Raw genomic sequence first — 17,760 nt, 5'->3', positions numbered from 1 at the left:
TGCATGCAGGTGGAGGTCCCGGCCACAGGGCTCAGTGTGCCAGCGGCGAGCAGAGGGTTGACAGACCTGTGAGCATCCAGCTGCTGGCACCCCACAGACACATTGCACTTTTTGCCCACAGATGTTTGGCATGCCATGAAGTGCGTTTGCTCATGAATTTACGAATTCACAAATTTTTAGCAATCAAAAGGTCATTTACTGCCTTACCTGGCCATCACTGGTCTTTCTCTGAATAATCTGAAACTACTGAAGGTCTATTAATAGCAAATTCCTTTCCAAAGAGTTACATTTCTGAGGAAAGGCAATTTTTTAATTTTGCTCCCCCAAGCATACTACATACTTTAATATTTTAATCCGGACACCTAACTACTAGACACCTAAGACAATATTTCTTCTTGCTCTTGCAAAAACGCATTAACAGTTTATATTTCCACACTTGGTAGAAATGTATCTACTGTAAAAATAACAAGGAAGAAAATATAAAGCTGTTTGTTTTTTTTCTTTGGGTTATGCCTCCCCAGTACTAAAGCTGCCTCACCAGTTTAAATGAGAAAAGCCTAGAAACAATTCTAATTCTCACCTGTTTGCTACCATGCCCATACAATACGCTAGTGGAAAATTAGCCAAGACCAGATGTTATTTCCTCTGCCCTTTCTCCAGTCCCCCTTCTCAAGCTGTGAGTTCTGGGACATGCTGAAGGGGGAAGGAAAGGATGACTGTGGCTGGTACAAGACCTGGCTATGAAAGCCTTGAGCAAACTGAAAGCTTCCTCCTGCTAGGGAGAATTCTTACATCATCAGGCAGGATCAGAATAAGGAACTGAATCAATTAATTACATTACTGAAGTACTATGGAGTATAGTTATTAGAAGACTTGACTTAATAACTTAATTGTAAAGAAATTACTGTACCTGGTGTTCATTGTTACTATAAACCAATTAAAAGATCGGTGCCTTCCCAGAAACGCAAAACACACCTTTTCAAGCTAGCTATCCCACTGCGACATAACAAATCAGACTGAACAATTAACGTCCAGTCCTTGGTGGCAGGTGGGGAAATATTCTAAACAATATTACATGAGAAGCCATCATAGGAGCAAAAACCATCAAATAAACAATACAATTATATTTGAGGACAGATCTCTAGGGTTTTCATATTAATGACTTAACTGCTGGTGACACATGCAAAGCTGCCCAGCTACACCATCATCCTGTCTCCTGCTCAGACATGTAACTCTAGCATCACCTTAGATACCAAATTTACTCCAAATCCTAAGAGTCATATTAATAATCTGCAGATACTTTCAGTGCACCATTTCCAAGATAGTATTTTTCTTAATTCTTCCAATCAGCTGAAGCATTCAATCAGGTTATCAATCATCATCATCACGTTTCGATTCAGCAACATTTTTCTCTGCTTTTGAGAAATGCAGCCTAATCTCACCCGCATTCATTCAGAAAACTGCTGCAAAGACCCTTTTCCTAGTCGATCACTTGGAGAACACTGTCTCCAAAGCTCTCCCTGACTTCTCCTATAATATCTGTTACTTGTCTGCACTTTCAAGGCCCTTCCTCGCTTATCACCACCACACCTATTGTTGTTCCTTAATCACTGTCAGAAAGCCAGCTGTGGTTTGTTCGCATTTGAAGCCAGGCCAGTTTTCATGAAACATAAAGGTGAAAAGACCGTTAGATCATACTAAACAAACAAAATTTGTTTATTATTTTGTGTTTGACTAAAACACTTTCAAAAACCCCCACCTTTTACTGAAGGAAAAAAAAAAAAAAAAGAAAATTCAGAGATTCTTCTTTGCTTCCTATCTCCCACCTGTCAGTCAGTGTCAGGAGTCTAGCTTCCAGCTCCTCTCTCACCCATGTTATACTTACAAACAAACCTCTTACACCTTTTCCTGTTTTACACCTTACACTTTGGGGAAACTCCCTTAAAGATTTGAAAACATACTTCATTGCTGTCCTTCAAAGCTTTCTCTGAAATTCAGCTTACTAAGATGACCTTACAGCCCTTATGTGCAAAATGTGCAATAAGAGGGTATATACACACCACCTATTTTTAAGTGTCTGAAGTAGGCAAGTGTGGAATGTAGGAAATGGATCCTCCTATACAGTAAATGGAGAGAGGCTCCTGTTGAGAGTGATTTGATGAAGGAACTCCTAAAATATTCCAAACTGTCCTCTGAAGGAGTCTTTGGATAAGCTGTGGAAATGGCCTAGGGAGATCAGTCTTTTGATTTAGGTACAGGAGTTGGATGCCTGAAGTATAAATATTCCCCCTCAACTCCTAGTATTTCCCTTCTCATCTGTGTATATTTTCTCTTTTCAATTGTATTATTTTTACATTGCAAACATTAGGACTGCAGACAATCTTTTCAGCCCATGTTTGTGTGGTACCTTAGCATCACAGGAACTTCAGTGCCCAAGACTATTTTACAGCAATACAAAAACAGTCCTAAAATGCTGTACAGTATTTTATTAAACAGTACCTGATCATGTAATTATCATAGAATTATGCACACATGTCAGGTAGAAGATGCACAGCTATGCATCAACTTTAAGTTTGTTATTTTCTAAATTCCTTAATCCTGTAATGAATAGCTGGAATGTGTTCATGGTACATGGGCTTTTCTCCCCAGTCTGAATGACAGGCAAATCCTCAATTCAACACAGTGAAATAGAAGGGAGAATAAGAGTGATGGGAAGGTACATATGGATCCAGGATGCATACAGAATTTTTGGCAGAGGAGGAAGGGTGGGGGGAACAAACTGTGGAAACCCTTGTCATGTGTGTGACATGTCATAAGCTATTTTCTGTAACAGCTGATGAGAAAATGGTAAAATGTAGGACTGGTAAGGTAAAAGTAAGAAATATAAGGAGCCCCTTCATATATGGAAAGAGTTCATGCCCCACAATGCACACTTCTCCCTGCAAAACTTATTGGACTTTAAATATACCCTATTAAAAAGGAAATTTCAGTAACATGAAGAAGGTCCCTTGAGCCCGAAGTAGGGAAGCAAACCCCCTAGATATATCTTACATGCTAAGAAAACCTCTGAGTCTCCAAAAACATGCTTATGGCTGGGAAAAAATAATAAAACATTATGAAGAAACAATGAGCTTCAAGAAGTTACTTGAATCAAACAGGAGTCTCACACAGATTTGGAAATCTAATCCTAGTACAAACAAAAATCAAAAGTCATACCAATCAGCATTAGCACAAAAGAAACAGAACAGCTGCTTCTGCTGATGTTCTTGCTTCGGATCTGTTCATCCAGATAACAGAAGTTCTTTCAAAGCCCAAAGTAAGAGAAGAATTCCTCCTGAAGCAATCAAACAAAAAAACCTCAGACAGTCATAGATCAAAACCTGATGAGAGTAAACAAGGCAAAATATTGGATTAAATGATAGATTTCATTACAATAAATTTCATTAATGGCAAAGAGTTAACCGTAAAGTGTCTCATGTATTTGGTCCTATGTTACGGTATAGTTGTTAATCATCCAGAAACTGCGGTGAGTACCATGGCATAAAATCTGCAGTTATTTAGGTTACTCGGAATCATGGAAAACTGTTCATCTCACCAAAATGAATAAGCGGACCCCAAAAATGCCAAATCAAGTTTAAATGATGATAGATAACAAACATATACTGAAATAAACCCAAGAGAAAACAGTCTGTGTTTTATGAGGTTTCAAATTAAAGGCAAAACAGTAGGGAACTCAGTATAATAAAACTCAATGTGTTAGGCAGGGGGACAGTAACAGTTACCTACAAAATCTCCAGATAAATTCACGTTACTCACTGAAATTTATTCTCCCATAGATTTAATTCACTCACACTCTTACGCTTACTCACAAGCACCCAGATTTATCTGTCCAAATGGTCTGGCCACGTGCAAAACAGAGGACAAGGGCCATCAGCTACTAAGTCCTCACCCCATTTCATGGGTTGTTCTTAATCAGCAATCAAAAACTAGTTTTTTCAGAAGATCCCTTTGGATATCCTTCAGGAATCATCAGCTGTGACCAGATAGCCCTTTGCCTCAAGATCTTGCTTACCTAGCCTTCCATAAATTTTAGGCCATATTGCTGCCCATTGTCTGGTTTTCCTTGTTTGGACTGTAAGTCTGAAATGTATGCCTGCAACCTCTTCTCCTGTTTGGCTAACAGGAAAAAGAATGGTGTATGTGGAATACTACAACCTTGCTGCCTGCCATCCTCCTGTTGTTAGGATGCAAGGTCATCCGCTGGCAAGTCATCTGTGCTGTGGCACACAGATACTGCTGGGAATGGTGTCCTGGAAACAGGGTCCTTCTTATCAGTACAGGCCATTTCTTTAACCCTTTGTTTCGCTCTTTCACCTTATGCTTACATATATATTTCCATCCATCCTGCATTTATACCAATCTTAATACTTTTGTTACAACTCTGCGTCGTTTTATGCTAGTTAAACTGATCTGATGAAGATCGCTGCAGAAAGGATACGTTCATACTTCTACCTTCTCCTTCCTTTGCTCCTCTATTCTCCTTGCAACAAGAGCAGCAGCCATCACTGGTTAAGCCTGCTCAGGGAGCAAACCAAGAGAAAAATCAACCCTTTAGTGGTAAGACTGGGATTGCTTTTTTAACAGTGTAGTTCCATGTACTGGATCACTGGGGCAGACGAATGCCAGTGTCAGGGTAAAGGAGGTGGTAGGACTGCCTCTGCTTAATGGAAGTTGTTCATCAGATCAGTTGTGCCATAATGGGAAAGAACACCAGATGCTTTGGCCTCAGGAAGGAACCAAGGGAGCACTTCAGCAGTTCAGTGAAAACCTCTGCTCAATACACCACTACAGTCAAAATAAAAATAATAAAACAGCTGCTTAAACAATGGCAGACAATTAGAAGAAAGCCAGTGTAACAAGATTACAAAAATCAATGCTGTGACCTTACCAGAAAAAAACCACAAAGTACAGGTCACCCCTTCTCCAAAAGGATACTGAAGAACTGGAAAGGGTTCAAATGTGAACAATGATAAACATTGCAAATATTCTATGAAGAGAAATCAGGAAGTTTAAAATCAAGACTATTACGCATGGACATATAAAATAATAACTGCTCTAGAGAGGTCAGATCAGATAATTTTATGCTTCCTAATTTATAACACAAGAAAAAATACAGAGAAACATCTAAAGCGTGGAAAATTCAAAACTGATCAGAAGAAACGTTTTTCACATCATATGTAATTTATTCATATTGATTATCAAGGAAATTCAGTTATTAATGTAAATACAATGTCCCTATCAACAATAGTATAGGTCAAACCGGTTACTACATAAAGAAATCAGGAAGGAACTTATTTGGAGTTAACATCAGCTGAAGCACTGGGATATATTTACTAGTGAAACAGGAAACTGTATTACTGTTTAGGTCAATATGGTAACTCCTATGTAAAAATAACAATTAAAAAAAAGAAATAGCAACTTGATTTCATTATTTAACTTTTATTCACAATGTTACAGTAACTTTTCCTACAGTTTGCATTAAGTGCTATTAATAGCTCATCAACAACAGTACAGTCATAGTTAGGAGATTTTAAAACCACTAAAGTCTGGACATGTTAAGCTCTTATGTAAGCAATAAAGGCAAATACATGAAAAATTAAAATCAGCATGATTATAAACTAATTTTCTCCATCACTGCAGGTTCTATCTAAAATGTGGTTTTCCTGATTTCCAGTCACAGACAGTTTCTTAGAAGTCTGTCTATTTTTCAAAGACCTGAAATTTAACATTTTTCCCCTTAACATTTTTTTTAAAGGATTGTTTTAACAAGGATTCTCATCACAGATCTTGCTAAAAAGCACCCAAAAAATGACCACTTACTGATCACCCACAAACAAGGGAGCTAGAAATAGCTTAAGGATTAATTCCTTAGTATGCCACCGCTATACTGCTGGGTTATCTTGATTAGACCATCCTGGTTTAGTTTTAAATGCATGTTTTCGCAGCATATACTAGAAAACACATTACCCCATTGTATTAGTCATTACAAAGACAGAGAAAAATATAATTCTTTCTCAAAGAGCAAAGAGTCTTAATTTTATTAAGATAGGCAAGAAAAAAAAATGAAAGAGAACATAAGGATGGGGCTTCATCTATTTTGTTTGCCTGTTTTCCACTGTGTTTGGGAAGGTAAAGAGAATATAATAATGCCTGGGACTGGGGTATAGTGGAGGAACAGGAAGGAGAAGCTGCCAGCACTGCCAAAGCAAGGATGGGACTTCACAGTTTAGTCAGTGGCTGGGTCAGGTAAACAGGGCAAAAATAAATGGGTGAAGCATCACACAGTACAATAGAGGGTACAAATGAAGACTCAAAAGGTCAATAATACAGACAGCACAAAACCAGAAAGATTGCTTGGGAACTCTTTATTGCATGGAGAGAATGAAGCTGGTACCAGGACGAGAGAAACTTGAGAAATTTAAAGAGCTACAGAACCTTTGTGCAGTGACACCTAGGCATGGGTACTGGTTCTGTTAGAGAAGGGAATTTCAGTCGATGTACAGCTGTGGGTCTGAGAAGATCTTACTGTCTGCAAAGACAGAAAAGCTGGCTGGCATAAAAGCAAGTCAACACATTGCAGAAAGGCAATATACAACTTCTGAACCCAAAAGGTAACATACCTGTCATCTGTGTTCTGAAAGCAGCAGACCATTTACCACCAGGAAATAGCAACATAAAATTTATTCCCCTTGTTTAACTTACGCCGTTTTGCAGATGACATGTGCTGTGCATCTGAGTAAAAGAATTGTCACTTGCCAGATCTACCTTTTAGTTGTATGGCTTTTGTCTGTGATCATCTTAGTAACACACCCCATTGTCAAACATCGATCACTTTCTAAAATAAAAGGGACATTTTGCTTTTCTACAACTATTTTACTATATGCTTGAAATTATGTACTGAATATACATAACTTGAAAGATACTTCACTGTACGTTTCCCTGCAAAGCTGTCCCACACACTTTTTTCTTTTTAAGTAGAGGGTGGGCAATTGTAATAAACTAAACTCATCAGGGACAAGATGTAAATTAACTTCACTTAGATGTGAGGAAATTTCTTGTTAAAGACATTTCTTTGCTCATTCCAATAGTATGAAAGCTATTTATTTGGTAATAAAAGGTTTTGGACTGAAACAGACATTTTGAATTTCTTGCTGATGATTAATGTACAGTTTAAGAGAGCCATTACTTTGTGACAGACACTAGAGAAGCCAAGTGCCAGATAATCTATCAGCTTCTGCTCCACTTTAATTCTAATTTAATGATCAGAACTCTCTTATTCTTAACGTCTTGTTTTAAAGTGCAAAGAGTTCAGCAGGACACACAGTAGTTACCGTAAGAGCAGAACACCTGTCTTGCAGCGTGAGTATCGTGTAGGCATTAAACGGAAGGTATTTTAGTATTAGACAAAGCACATTTTTGAACGTGAACACTTGCCACAATCAGCTACATATCCATTAAAGGAAGATCTAAGTTTATGCTATATATGCACAAAACTGACATTAACAAAGCAATAAAATTACTTCAACTCACATGGTAAACTTTCAGATTGTACTTATCATTTGGTCTGTATGTTGTGCAAATTATTTTCGTGAAATGAACAAAATACTTCTTGTCATTTTAGACGTTTTCCCCTGTAATTATTTACACAGCTTTTCCCAAGGTACACAGCAGCTCTAGCCAGGAGCGTGTCTCCATTCTCACCGCATACAAAGGCGCGGTCCCAGCACCAGACAACCCACAAGCGCGCTCCCACCTGCGATTGACAGCCGCACCGCTCCGCTCTGTCCGCAGGGATGTTACAGGAGTGCACGGGCACCCCCACACCGCCTGAACTCAGTTACACAGCCGGAGCTGTCGGCTAGACCGGGCTGCGCTCAGAGGCAGGCTAACCCAGCCCTCGGCAGCGCGGGAAGCCGCGGACGCGAGGGGCGCGGAGGCCGTGTGGCGGCGGCGCTGCCCGGGCCTCTCCGGCGGGGCGGCCGCAAGCGCGCGCAGCCACCGCCGGGCCCGCGCCCGCCCAGGCCCCGCGGCGGCGGCCCCGCGCGGGCAGAGCCCGGCGCGCGGCGCGGCGGGCAGCCAATGGGGAGCGGGCGCGCGGCCCGCCCCGCCGGCGGCCGCTGGGGCGGCGGGCAAAGGTCCGCGCGCCGCCGGGGCCCCAGGGCCGGGCCGGGAGGAGCCGCCCGGGTCCTAGTGCCGCCGGCGCCGGGCAGAGGCCTCTCGCCTCCTGCCCCGGGCAGCGCGGCGGCGGCTGCCTCCGCTGGCCGGCGTTGCCGAGGCGATGCCCCGGTCATCCTAACGGAGACAGTTTCCTGACGGAGCTGCCAGCTGGCCCCCGGCGGCGTTTGACTCGAGTATGGATCTCACGGAGAGGAACCTAAGGCCGCTTGAACGTGCTCGTGTGCAACACCCCCGTGTGCTGCTCTCAGCGCCCCAGGACAAAAGGATTCCACGGCAAAAGGAAAAGGTCAGTACCTCCAGCACCTGACATCAAACCTGCCTGTGCTTACAAGAAACCCCGATTAGAGCCTCAAAACTCGGCCCCTAAACTTAACCTTAGAGCTGCGCATCTTCCTCACGCAGTACTGGAAAGAAAAAAACGCTCTGAAACGGGAAAGCGAGAGCAGGACTAAAACTGTACGTGCTCTGGTATATACTAGTAAGATTCCAGGATCCCTCCTAGTAAGTGAAGGAAGGATCTTGACAAGCCAAAGACTCAGAACAGAGAAAACTGCAGGAAGAACAGACTGGCGAGGCAGCTTTTACACCTGTAGATGTGGAATATACCAGCATGCCCAGTTTCTGGCTTGCTGTTGCTACTTAGCTTTATTAAAAGCAAACGCAGCTGTACAGGAAGACAGAGATACCGCTCTCTGCATCTACACCCCATTCTCACACACATCAGCCAGGCCAGAGCAGCCATTTCTGATGTATTTTCACTTTGCTACCTCCTTCCTCTCCTTGCCTATACTTCAACACCACTTGAAGATAAAACAGTATTGTCATATCTTTATACCTTTTATACTCTTTCAGTGAGACATCCTTGAGTGACCCAAGATGACGTGGTCTGGGGTGCTAGAGTTAGAAACAGGGTTGAAATCACTACTTTTATTGCCTTCCAGTGTTTCCTATGGAAATTGTGATCAATTTAATAGTTGGACACAGTTTTCATTAGTGTGTCTACAGTCTTGCAGCCCAAACAGGCAAGGGATGGCCAGACAAGCTCCATCCACATCAGTGGAGGTAGGGTTAGGTGACCATTGACAGCCTCCTCCTGAAAATGAACAGGGACACAGACAATGTACAGCCATGAGTAGCGTTAAGTGAAAAATCTATGGGAAGATCAGTCTTTAAATGTATCTGTTCCCTTTGGCATAAACTCCTCCACTACATATTATGCATGGTAGAACAGGAATGTTAAAATTTAAAAGCCAAAGTACCTGACTCATGATATGTTGTATCTATTCTATCACAGCAATCTGTCTTACTCCTGTCAAAACCACAGGTCTGTCGTCCAGAGAACAAACATTCTGGAGCTATATATGTATTTTCAATATACAAATCAATGCAGGCTTAGAGTTAATACTACTACATAGCACATGAAAAAAACAAAAACATCCTAAAGATTCAAAACAATATCTGAAAAATTTTACTTCACATGCTTTTCAAAACCCTCCCTCTCATCTTGCTGCTGTGAGTGCACATCTGTCTCCATATTACAGATACTAAGGAAATGTAGGACTAGAACCCTGAGCCAGTTTTTAGATCTGCTTCTTGCAGTGTACCAGTATGAAGCTGTGAGTGATAATTTGTATGACATGTTGCCAATAGGTAAATCTGTTTTGTCTTTCACATTTTTATTAAACAATGAAAAATTAAATTAGTAAGAGACAAAATTCAAGGAGAGCTAAGATAACCACAGGCCAACTGGTTCTACACAGGTGGCAATGCAGATACTTCTACAGTCTCTCATCAAATAGTCCAGAAATGAGTATGCTGAAGCTGTGCCACTTTATAAAAAAAATAAAATCACTGTTTCTCAGTTCCAGCTTATGCTCACAAGACAGATGTAGCCTACAAGCTCAGCAAATCAACGGTGTGAAAAAGAGCAATCAGACATGGTAAAACACAGCTTTTTGAAAGAAAATACATTGAGTAAGTAATTGATAGCACACATCTCCAATATGCACAAAGCTTCTCAAGGATTCAAACGGGTATGAGCATCTTCCACATTTTTATATGTAATGGCATCAAGTTTCACTGTGGGCTGCAATATTGAGGGCATGCCTTTAGGCAGGCATGTTCATTTAAAATGAGTCATTCAGTGTGGAGACAACATAACAGAAACATCCACAAACTAATGAATTGTGAAAGAACTATAACATTTCCCCCCTCAGGCTTCCACCTACTAAAGTGTCACAAATAAAGTTAATATCACAAAAATGATTTAACAAAAGAATTAAACACTAAATGACAGTCAACTCTTTCACAAGTCAGTCACTTGTTTTAACTGTTTTTATTTGAAGCAATACTAGTCAGTACAGTCACCTTAGAAAAGATCAACAGAAAAAGACACTCCAGCCTCAATTTTTATAACTACTGCAACTACAGATAAGATACCTCTATGACATGGAAATTGCAAACTAGGTTTTTCTTCACATACATCGTTCTTCAGAATTGGAGGGGTTTTAAAACTAAGAAGAGCTCAGCCCTCCCCCCTTTCCCTCCCATAAGTTGGTTTAAAATACAAACAAATCAAATAAATAACCAAGCACTTGCCATGCAATGAACCAGAGTGAAAGATTAGCCTGGCAAAAAGAAGCTGCAAGCAGCCTAGCTTCCTCATCCCTTACATTACAGTTGCTGATCTGTGTTTTGCATTTTGGCACTGGAATGAGTGCATAGCGCTTTGAGGGCCAGATTTTATCTCCCACCCACCTAGAAAGTAAAAATGAAAAGCCAAGTGTTGCAGAAAAGAATATTAAATAGAAGTCACTATTAGTCACTTCCATATCAATCTAATTTCAAATGAGGAGACTGCTTACGTTAATGTTTTCAGGTCTAACTTGTGCACTTACACCAGGCCTTTGGAGTCTGGCCACAGACCTCTCAGGAGTTCACCTACCAGGCACTCTCTGTACTTCCTCTCCCAATACCTTACGTGAGGATACTGTGTTTTAATTAATGCTTCCTTAGGTACCTGTTGAGTTATGGTGCATGTTTATACTGTGCAACTGAGGACAGTGCAACTGGATTCTGTCAGCTAGGCTGGTACTCCCCCCGCCCCCCCGCCCCCCCCCCCCCCCCCGGATACACTGCAGTTTTGCTGCTCTCATTGGGTGTCCCTAGGAGGTATCTGTGTTAGCACAACAGTGCGTATGAGCTCCTTATCCTTGCCTCTCAACGGGGCTAAGGCCTCTGACAGGCACGCAGTGGACCGAATACTGTTACTACTCTCAGACATTAACCACCACCCCTCTGACCAACATTGTCCATCCGATTAACGCCTAATCTGCTTGTGAATCAGCTCCTGAGCCACCACAGCTTTCAGCATGGCATGAGAAAATTAAGAGTTCTTGAGGTGTGTCAAACCCCTAATTTCACTGGAAGAAGCATGCTGCTGGAACAGCTACCTCAGCTATGAAACTAGTTCATCAGAAGAATGCTCAGTCTCTGTGCTGCTCTTTTCTGCGTAGTGTATACATACCCAGGACCTCAAAATACCCTTAAGCAGGAAGCTTTAAGAACTGCCTGCTGTTACCAGAACAGTTCCACTGCAATACCAACCACCAGTGGGATTCAAAGAGTAGGAAGAAAAACAGAGGCACAAATTCTTTGTGAATTTCAAAAAGTCAGTATATACACAGATAAGAACATAATTGCTTTTGGTGAAAACAAGAATTTTTGCTCAAGGAAATGTTGGCCTAAGCGATTTCAAAGGATAAATTAAAAGGAACCACTTCTACTATACTTTAGTTACAGTAGAACTTCCACTGGTGTTTCTGCTTGCATTTTATAATTGTGTACATTATTTAAATAGTATGAAACTTCCAACGAAGTAGTACCAGTGTAGTAACCTAGCATGCTGCTGTTGTACTTTTATTTTTAACCTGTACAAGGATTAAAAGTTTCAAGTTATGATTAATTTGTCAATAATTAAATAAGTGTTTCATATCTCCTGCAAAGTTGGATGCAATGCCTGTTAGAACAGTTAAATGTGTAGTGGTGAAATATGCCATCAGAGGTTAGTTATAACATACTCCAAGTATACTCTGAATGCAGAAAAAGCTGGTTTGTTTTAAATGACAGTTCAAAAATATTCAGTTCTAAATAGTCAGAGAAACAGGCTCACAGTGAGCCATAAAGGGCCGCTAACTACTTCTCTAAAATAAAAAGATACTTTAACTGTTTTTAATATGCAAGAAGTCACTGCTAAGTAAACTAAAGTTGTTGTACACTGTTTCAGAATTTAAAATACTGCACAATATAGAGCAGTCTTCCTACTTTTCACATTTCAAAAGAAATTTTCATTAAACAATCTGACAAATCTTCAGAGAGATATAAGAACACATTTTACTGAGAACTATCACATACTGCTTAATAAATTACATGCAAATTCTTACCAGAATGCCACTGCTTTTGAAGATGCCATATCCATTGCTATCCTTAAGATATCCACTCATATCCATCATTAGTACCCTGCTTGCTTTGCAGTCAAGCTTCAGAACAGATTTCTGACAAGCAATCCGCACCTACCAAAATGGTTTCTAGAAAGCAAATTAAAAGCTGTAAAACATGGAAAACAAACCAACAATTTGTAATCCACTGCAAGTGCAATGCAAACATAGTCAATATAAAATTCATTCTGAAATGTTCATCGTATTATGCTGGACTGTAATATAACCACAGTTATAACATTATACTTTTAAATCTCTAGTTCACCTGTAGAAAAACTGCAAGAAGAAAGTTCATCTTATCCTGTTAAATCTTATATACCTTATCTCATTAAGGGTAGTCATTTGCCTAGAAGTGATTTCTTTTTTAAAAAAGCAGGATACAGGAATATTATTCTTAATCATATTTAAGGTCTTCTAAGGACTAATGAAAATTGAAGTTCCGTTATGCTGGACAGCGCATAAACAGAACAGTAAAAGGTCCCCTGATCATATAAAAACCAACAGTCTAAACAGATAAGACAGCATGGGGGAAAAGTTCACACACAGCACAAACAGCATGACTGTAGTAAATGTAACAGTAGTTCTAGTTTTGGGGTGGCTTTTGCTTGCAAAGAAAATGGAAGGAGATACAGAATAAGGAGGGCAGATGGGGTGGGGGGAAGCATGAAGTAAGCAGGATTGAAGCAGATGTAAAAAGGCAAAATGGACGGAAAGAGGGTGGAACAAACAGTCAATGAGCATAGGACAGAGAACAGCTTATTAAAGCTAGTGAATGTTCTCTGAATGGTCAAAGGTCCTGGGGCTTTTGGCTCTTTCTGTTGCTGCTAGTTAGTCTCTGACTAGGTCCTTTCTTTACTGCTCCCAGGCTTAGAGCAGAAGGGTTATACTTTATACTGATTTTCAGTCTTGTCCCCATCACGATCCCCTCCCCACCTTTTAATATGGGATCAAGATCTCTCCCTCACTTGTAGCTTTAAAACAGGAATCATCTGAATCTGCTCAACATTATCTTTATAGAAGGAGTGCATGCAGATCATTCTTATTTGCAAGTTCTGATATTCTGACTTCAACTTTTGTAATTCTTTCTTAGGTAACACATACTGGGCAAGATTCATTTACACAGCAGAAAAGCGAGGCAAGACACTGATCTATAAAACAGCAGTTGAAAGTTTGATCAGAGTACATAAAACATTGTGTTCCATACTGAACAGCAGAGAGTTAAACTAGAATTCAGGGTGGGGACAGTTGCTCCACGGGCTCTGGTGCATGCAGCCAGATGGAAATATTCTAACCATTCACAGTAAACTGTACTTGTTCTAGTATTAACTGAATAGATTAGGCTTATATTAGAAAGGAGGATGCATTTTTATTGTTACAACACTCATCGTGGAGATGGAGATAAGTCCGTGTAAAGGGCAAGTTTGCCCACAAAGGCAAATTGAACCTATGAAACTGAATTGGTGTAACTTTTTATGGGGTTCTACGGATAAGGACAAATAAACTAGAATGGAGTTACTTTCTTCTGGTATAAGGTCTCCAATACAAATAGTTTATACAGGTGTAGCAACTTCAATATAATTAAAAATAATTTCTGGAATTGGGACAGCCCTCCTAGGTTGTTTCCTTCTATGCGGAAATAAACTACCAATATATACAGTTTTATACTGATACAGCCCTATTCACACTATGGGGAAAGATGGCTGATACTTTAATTATGCCAGTACAGATAAAGTAGCAAAACGTCTGATAGAGGACTTAGTGTCTCAGATACAGTTCATTTACCTATTGCAAGATAGCTGCAATATTCCTAGCGCAGGCAAGGCTTTAGAGTACTAATTCTTAATTTAAAAAATAATCCCTCCTGTGTAATTCCCAGAACATCATCAACCTTTGAAATGTTAATGGAATTACTAGAGACAAACCAGACTTTGAAATTCTGCCAGATTCTGTCAGGAGTTCAGCTGACAAGAGTTTTCTGCGTGCCACTCAGGTGTCACTATTCTTTTCATAATACTTTTTCTTTTAAAAATAACTTTTTATCAGCAACAATGCTGTGTTAGTTTTGAATTTTAGTAAAAACACTGGTAAAATCAAAGTGTGTGTTTTGGCTTGAAAAATACACATAAAAGCAATTACTCTTCCTCAGCCAGACTACAGCTTTGGAAATTATCTCTTGACTTGACAACGACAATAACAGGCAAGTAGTTATGCAGAAAAATCCCTTTAGTTTAGCTGCACAATAGTACTTCCACCACTATATATACTTTATTTGGTTGTTTGAAACAGCATCTGCAAATTCAGGCTAAGCTGTTAAAAAAACCAACCTTTTTGCTTCTAAAGGAACAAACTTTAGTTACTACCCCAAGTATTTCTTAAAGAGAAAAGAGCTAAAAAATAATAAAATGTTTTAACCAGTGTGTTCCCCTTAGGACACTATGAATGGTATCTCCCAGACAACTGAGTTGAGACACCAGAATCACCTGATAAAAGAAGAACGTATTTTCCTCCTTACTTAGGACTTGTTTTACAATAGCTTCCAAAACACAATCAAGATAAATGCATATATGCATGTTTTTGTCTCTCTGTCTCCCTCTCCCCTCAAAGTAAGATCCTTGACTCCCAGAAATCTTTGGATAAAGTGAAATACATACAATAGTAACTTGCTTATCAAAGGTGAACTGTATATGCTTCATTAAGAACTGTATCAACCATAACCTAGCTAGCACATAGAAAGTACTGATATCAGTTATTAAAAAAAAGTAAATTTATTTTTTTATAACTTCAACTTGTTCTAATCTTAGGGATGGATCCGTGTTCCAAATGGAGGTATTTAAAAGTTGGCTTTTTTGTTTGCTAGTTGATCAGCCTCAGTAAGAACAAAAAAATTGAAAATAAAAACCAAGAATACAATCTTTGTAGTAGTAGTATCCAGTCATAAATAAATGGGTACAGAAAATCTTGTCAAACAAACATGAGACCTCTATATAGAAAGATTATCTCATTACAAATAGTTAACAGAGCACTTTAAGGATCTGTCAGTAAATGTAGTCTACTATATATAAGAATTGTAATTTCTTAATGCTATGAAATTCTGTAACAAAGTAACTTAATCTAAAATATGTTACTTACAGAACACATCTTGAAGGATGCAATACTGTAAGTTATTACTTTTAAAATCAACTTCATACTCATTTTGACACACAGAGAATTCTTTAACGATGGGCTATTTTTTCCAGTAGACTTGGAGGGAAAATTGAGGAAAATTGTTCTTTTTCCTGGAGATTCCAAAGTTTTTTCCCCCAAATCACTCAGCCAAGATTCTCTTTCCAATCCTCAGAGGTCCTCCTTTCTTTATTACTAAGGTGAACTTAATCTTGGATATATATATTCTGCTAAATAAAACATGACTAGGAAATTCGCTCCACATAGTACTTGCCCCTGCCCATGTTGTGCCCCTAAGAGGTGTAAGATTCTATTCATTACCATTTGTTGTGTGAAGGATAGTCAGATAAGCGAGGTTGGAGGGTGGAAACATATATGACTGATATCTTTAGGATTAAATGATCCAGTAGGAAGTTAGTCCACATCAAGTTGCAATGAAAGGCACTGTCTCAAAAAAGGGAGAAGAGAAAAAGCAGTAGCAGAAACAGGTCAGACTCTAAAGTAAACACCCTCACCTGGTGTTTAGAAGCAGAAGGCTGTGCCAAGACAGACACTGCTTAAAGAATTATGATCATCTTCATCAATGAGCTAGAGAGTAAATCAATTCTGGAAGCAGTCATGAAAACAACTGGTAGAACTTAGCAAAAAGGTAAGTCTCCAACCACAGTCTTTAACTAAACCAAAGCAGAGGACACTTCATCCATCTACAAACTGAAATACTTTGCCCCTTAATTTAAGGGTGTCTTCAACTGAACCAACACTGTCCTTCTGAAGCATCTGGAGCCCCAAAGCCAGGTCTCTAAATGATTGCTGTATTCACAGTGCTGCATAAAATGAAATGCGAGTCACTGACTATTCCTCTCTGATATACTGATTGGAGTCCTCATTTGATACTAAGTACAGTGTTTGTATACTGTAAGATGGTATTCCATAACATATACAATTACTCATTCCTCAGTGGGATAATGAAGTTAATCTTCAAGGCACTGCACAGGCTTCAGCACCTCTTCTTGGTGAGCATGTCAGGAATGAGATGTCCTCTCCTGGAAGACACTGAGACTCGCATAGCCATATTGCAGATAAGGCAGAAGAGTCTCCTCCTTCAAAAATGTAATCAAGCATCTTGGTATGACAACGTTAAAATGGTGGGATCCAAGAGGAGAGTATTTAAGCTGGATGTTGATGATCAGGACAACAAATTTCTGGGCCTACTCTTGAAAAAAATGTCATAATTCTGGGAACCAAAACTGGCATAGTGTGTTGGGTGGTATCCAGCCTTGCTATTGTTGTTAAGCCCTAAGGTAAGCTATACATCAGCTCTCACAGCCAACAGGCCCTCTCTTGGGCATTCTTGGATCACAAGCCCCAAGAACAAGGTAAGATATGTCTGAGACAGTGGAGAGGAAGCTGTGTTCCAAAGAGGAATGGAACAAAGATATTCCATAATACTAATACATCAATGTGTTAGGCACAAAAAGAGGTATGTGCACAGCTTATATATTGCTCAGATACTGTGCTTCTAATTTATAGCGCTAAAGGCATGTACTTACCTACAGTGATATGGGCTGTCAAAATACATCACTTCTCTAAGGATTGAATGTGCTGCCTGCTATGGGATTTTTTTTTTAATTATCAAGAACTCTTAGTAATTGTTGCTCAGATTTTACATAACTTTACAAATTCAAGAGGTGCAGAAGTTGGCCCACAATTGTTTAGTATACCCATGACAAGAATTACAGGGATTACTGAATTGTCTAGGGAAAAAAAAATAAATCTGTATTTTTCATCACCCCTGAAGAAACATGCAACTTACTACAAGCATGTGAGATTTCTTCCACTTAAATTAATTAGAGAGCTACTATGA

General features: G+C 39.7%; 1 long non-coding RNA gene across 6 annotated transcripts in view; it reads right to left on the bottom strand.

The window, feature by feature from the left end:
• LOC141939680 (uncharacterized) overlaps positions 1 to 17,760 on the bottom strand; it is a 36,547-nt gene that overhangs the window by 2,299 nt on the left and 16,488 nt on the right. Inside the window, exons 1-3 of one of the 6 annotated variants that reach the window (XR_012627691.1) lie at positions 7,814 to 8,072; positions 4,513 to 4,575; positions 3,217 to 3,334 (exon numbers count right to left, since the gene is read on the bottom strand). This is a non-coding gene — a long non-coding RNA (uncharacterized LOC141939680). Of the gene's footprint in view, positions 1 to 3,216; positions 3,358 to 4,512; positions 4,846 to 4,948; positions 5,050 to 7,813; positions 8,073 to 12,680; positions 12,844 to 17,760 lie in introns of those variants that run through there. The other 5 variants (XR_012627689.1, XR_012627690.1, XR_012627693.1 and 2 more) reach the window with 5 other exon arrangements.

This window comes from Strix uralensis, chromosome 2, assembly GCF_047716275.1.
Source record: "Strix uralensis isolate ZFMK-TIS-50842 chromosome 2, bStrUra1, whole genome shotgun sequence".
NCBI classification, from domain to species: domain Eukaryota; kingdom Metazoa; phylum Chordata; class Aves; order Strigiformes; family Strigidae; genus Strix; species Strix uralensis.
The sequence above is the reverse complement of the archived record's forward strand: the minus strand, read 5'-3'. Positions and strand labels throughout refer to the sequence as shown.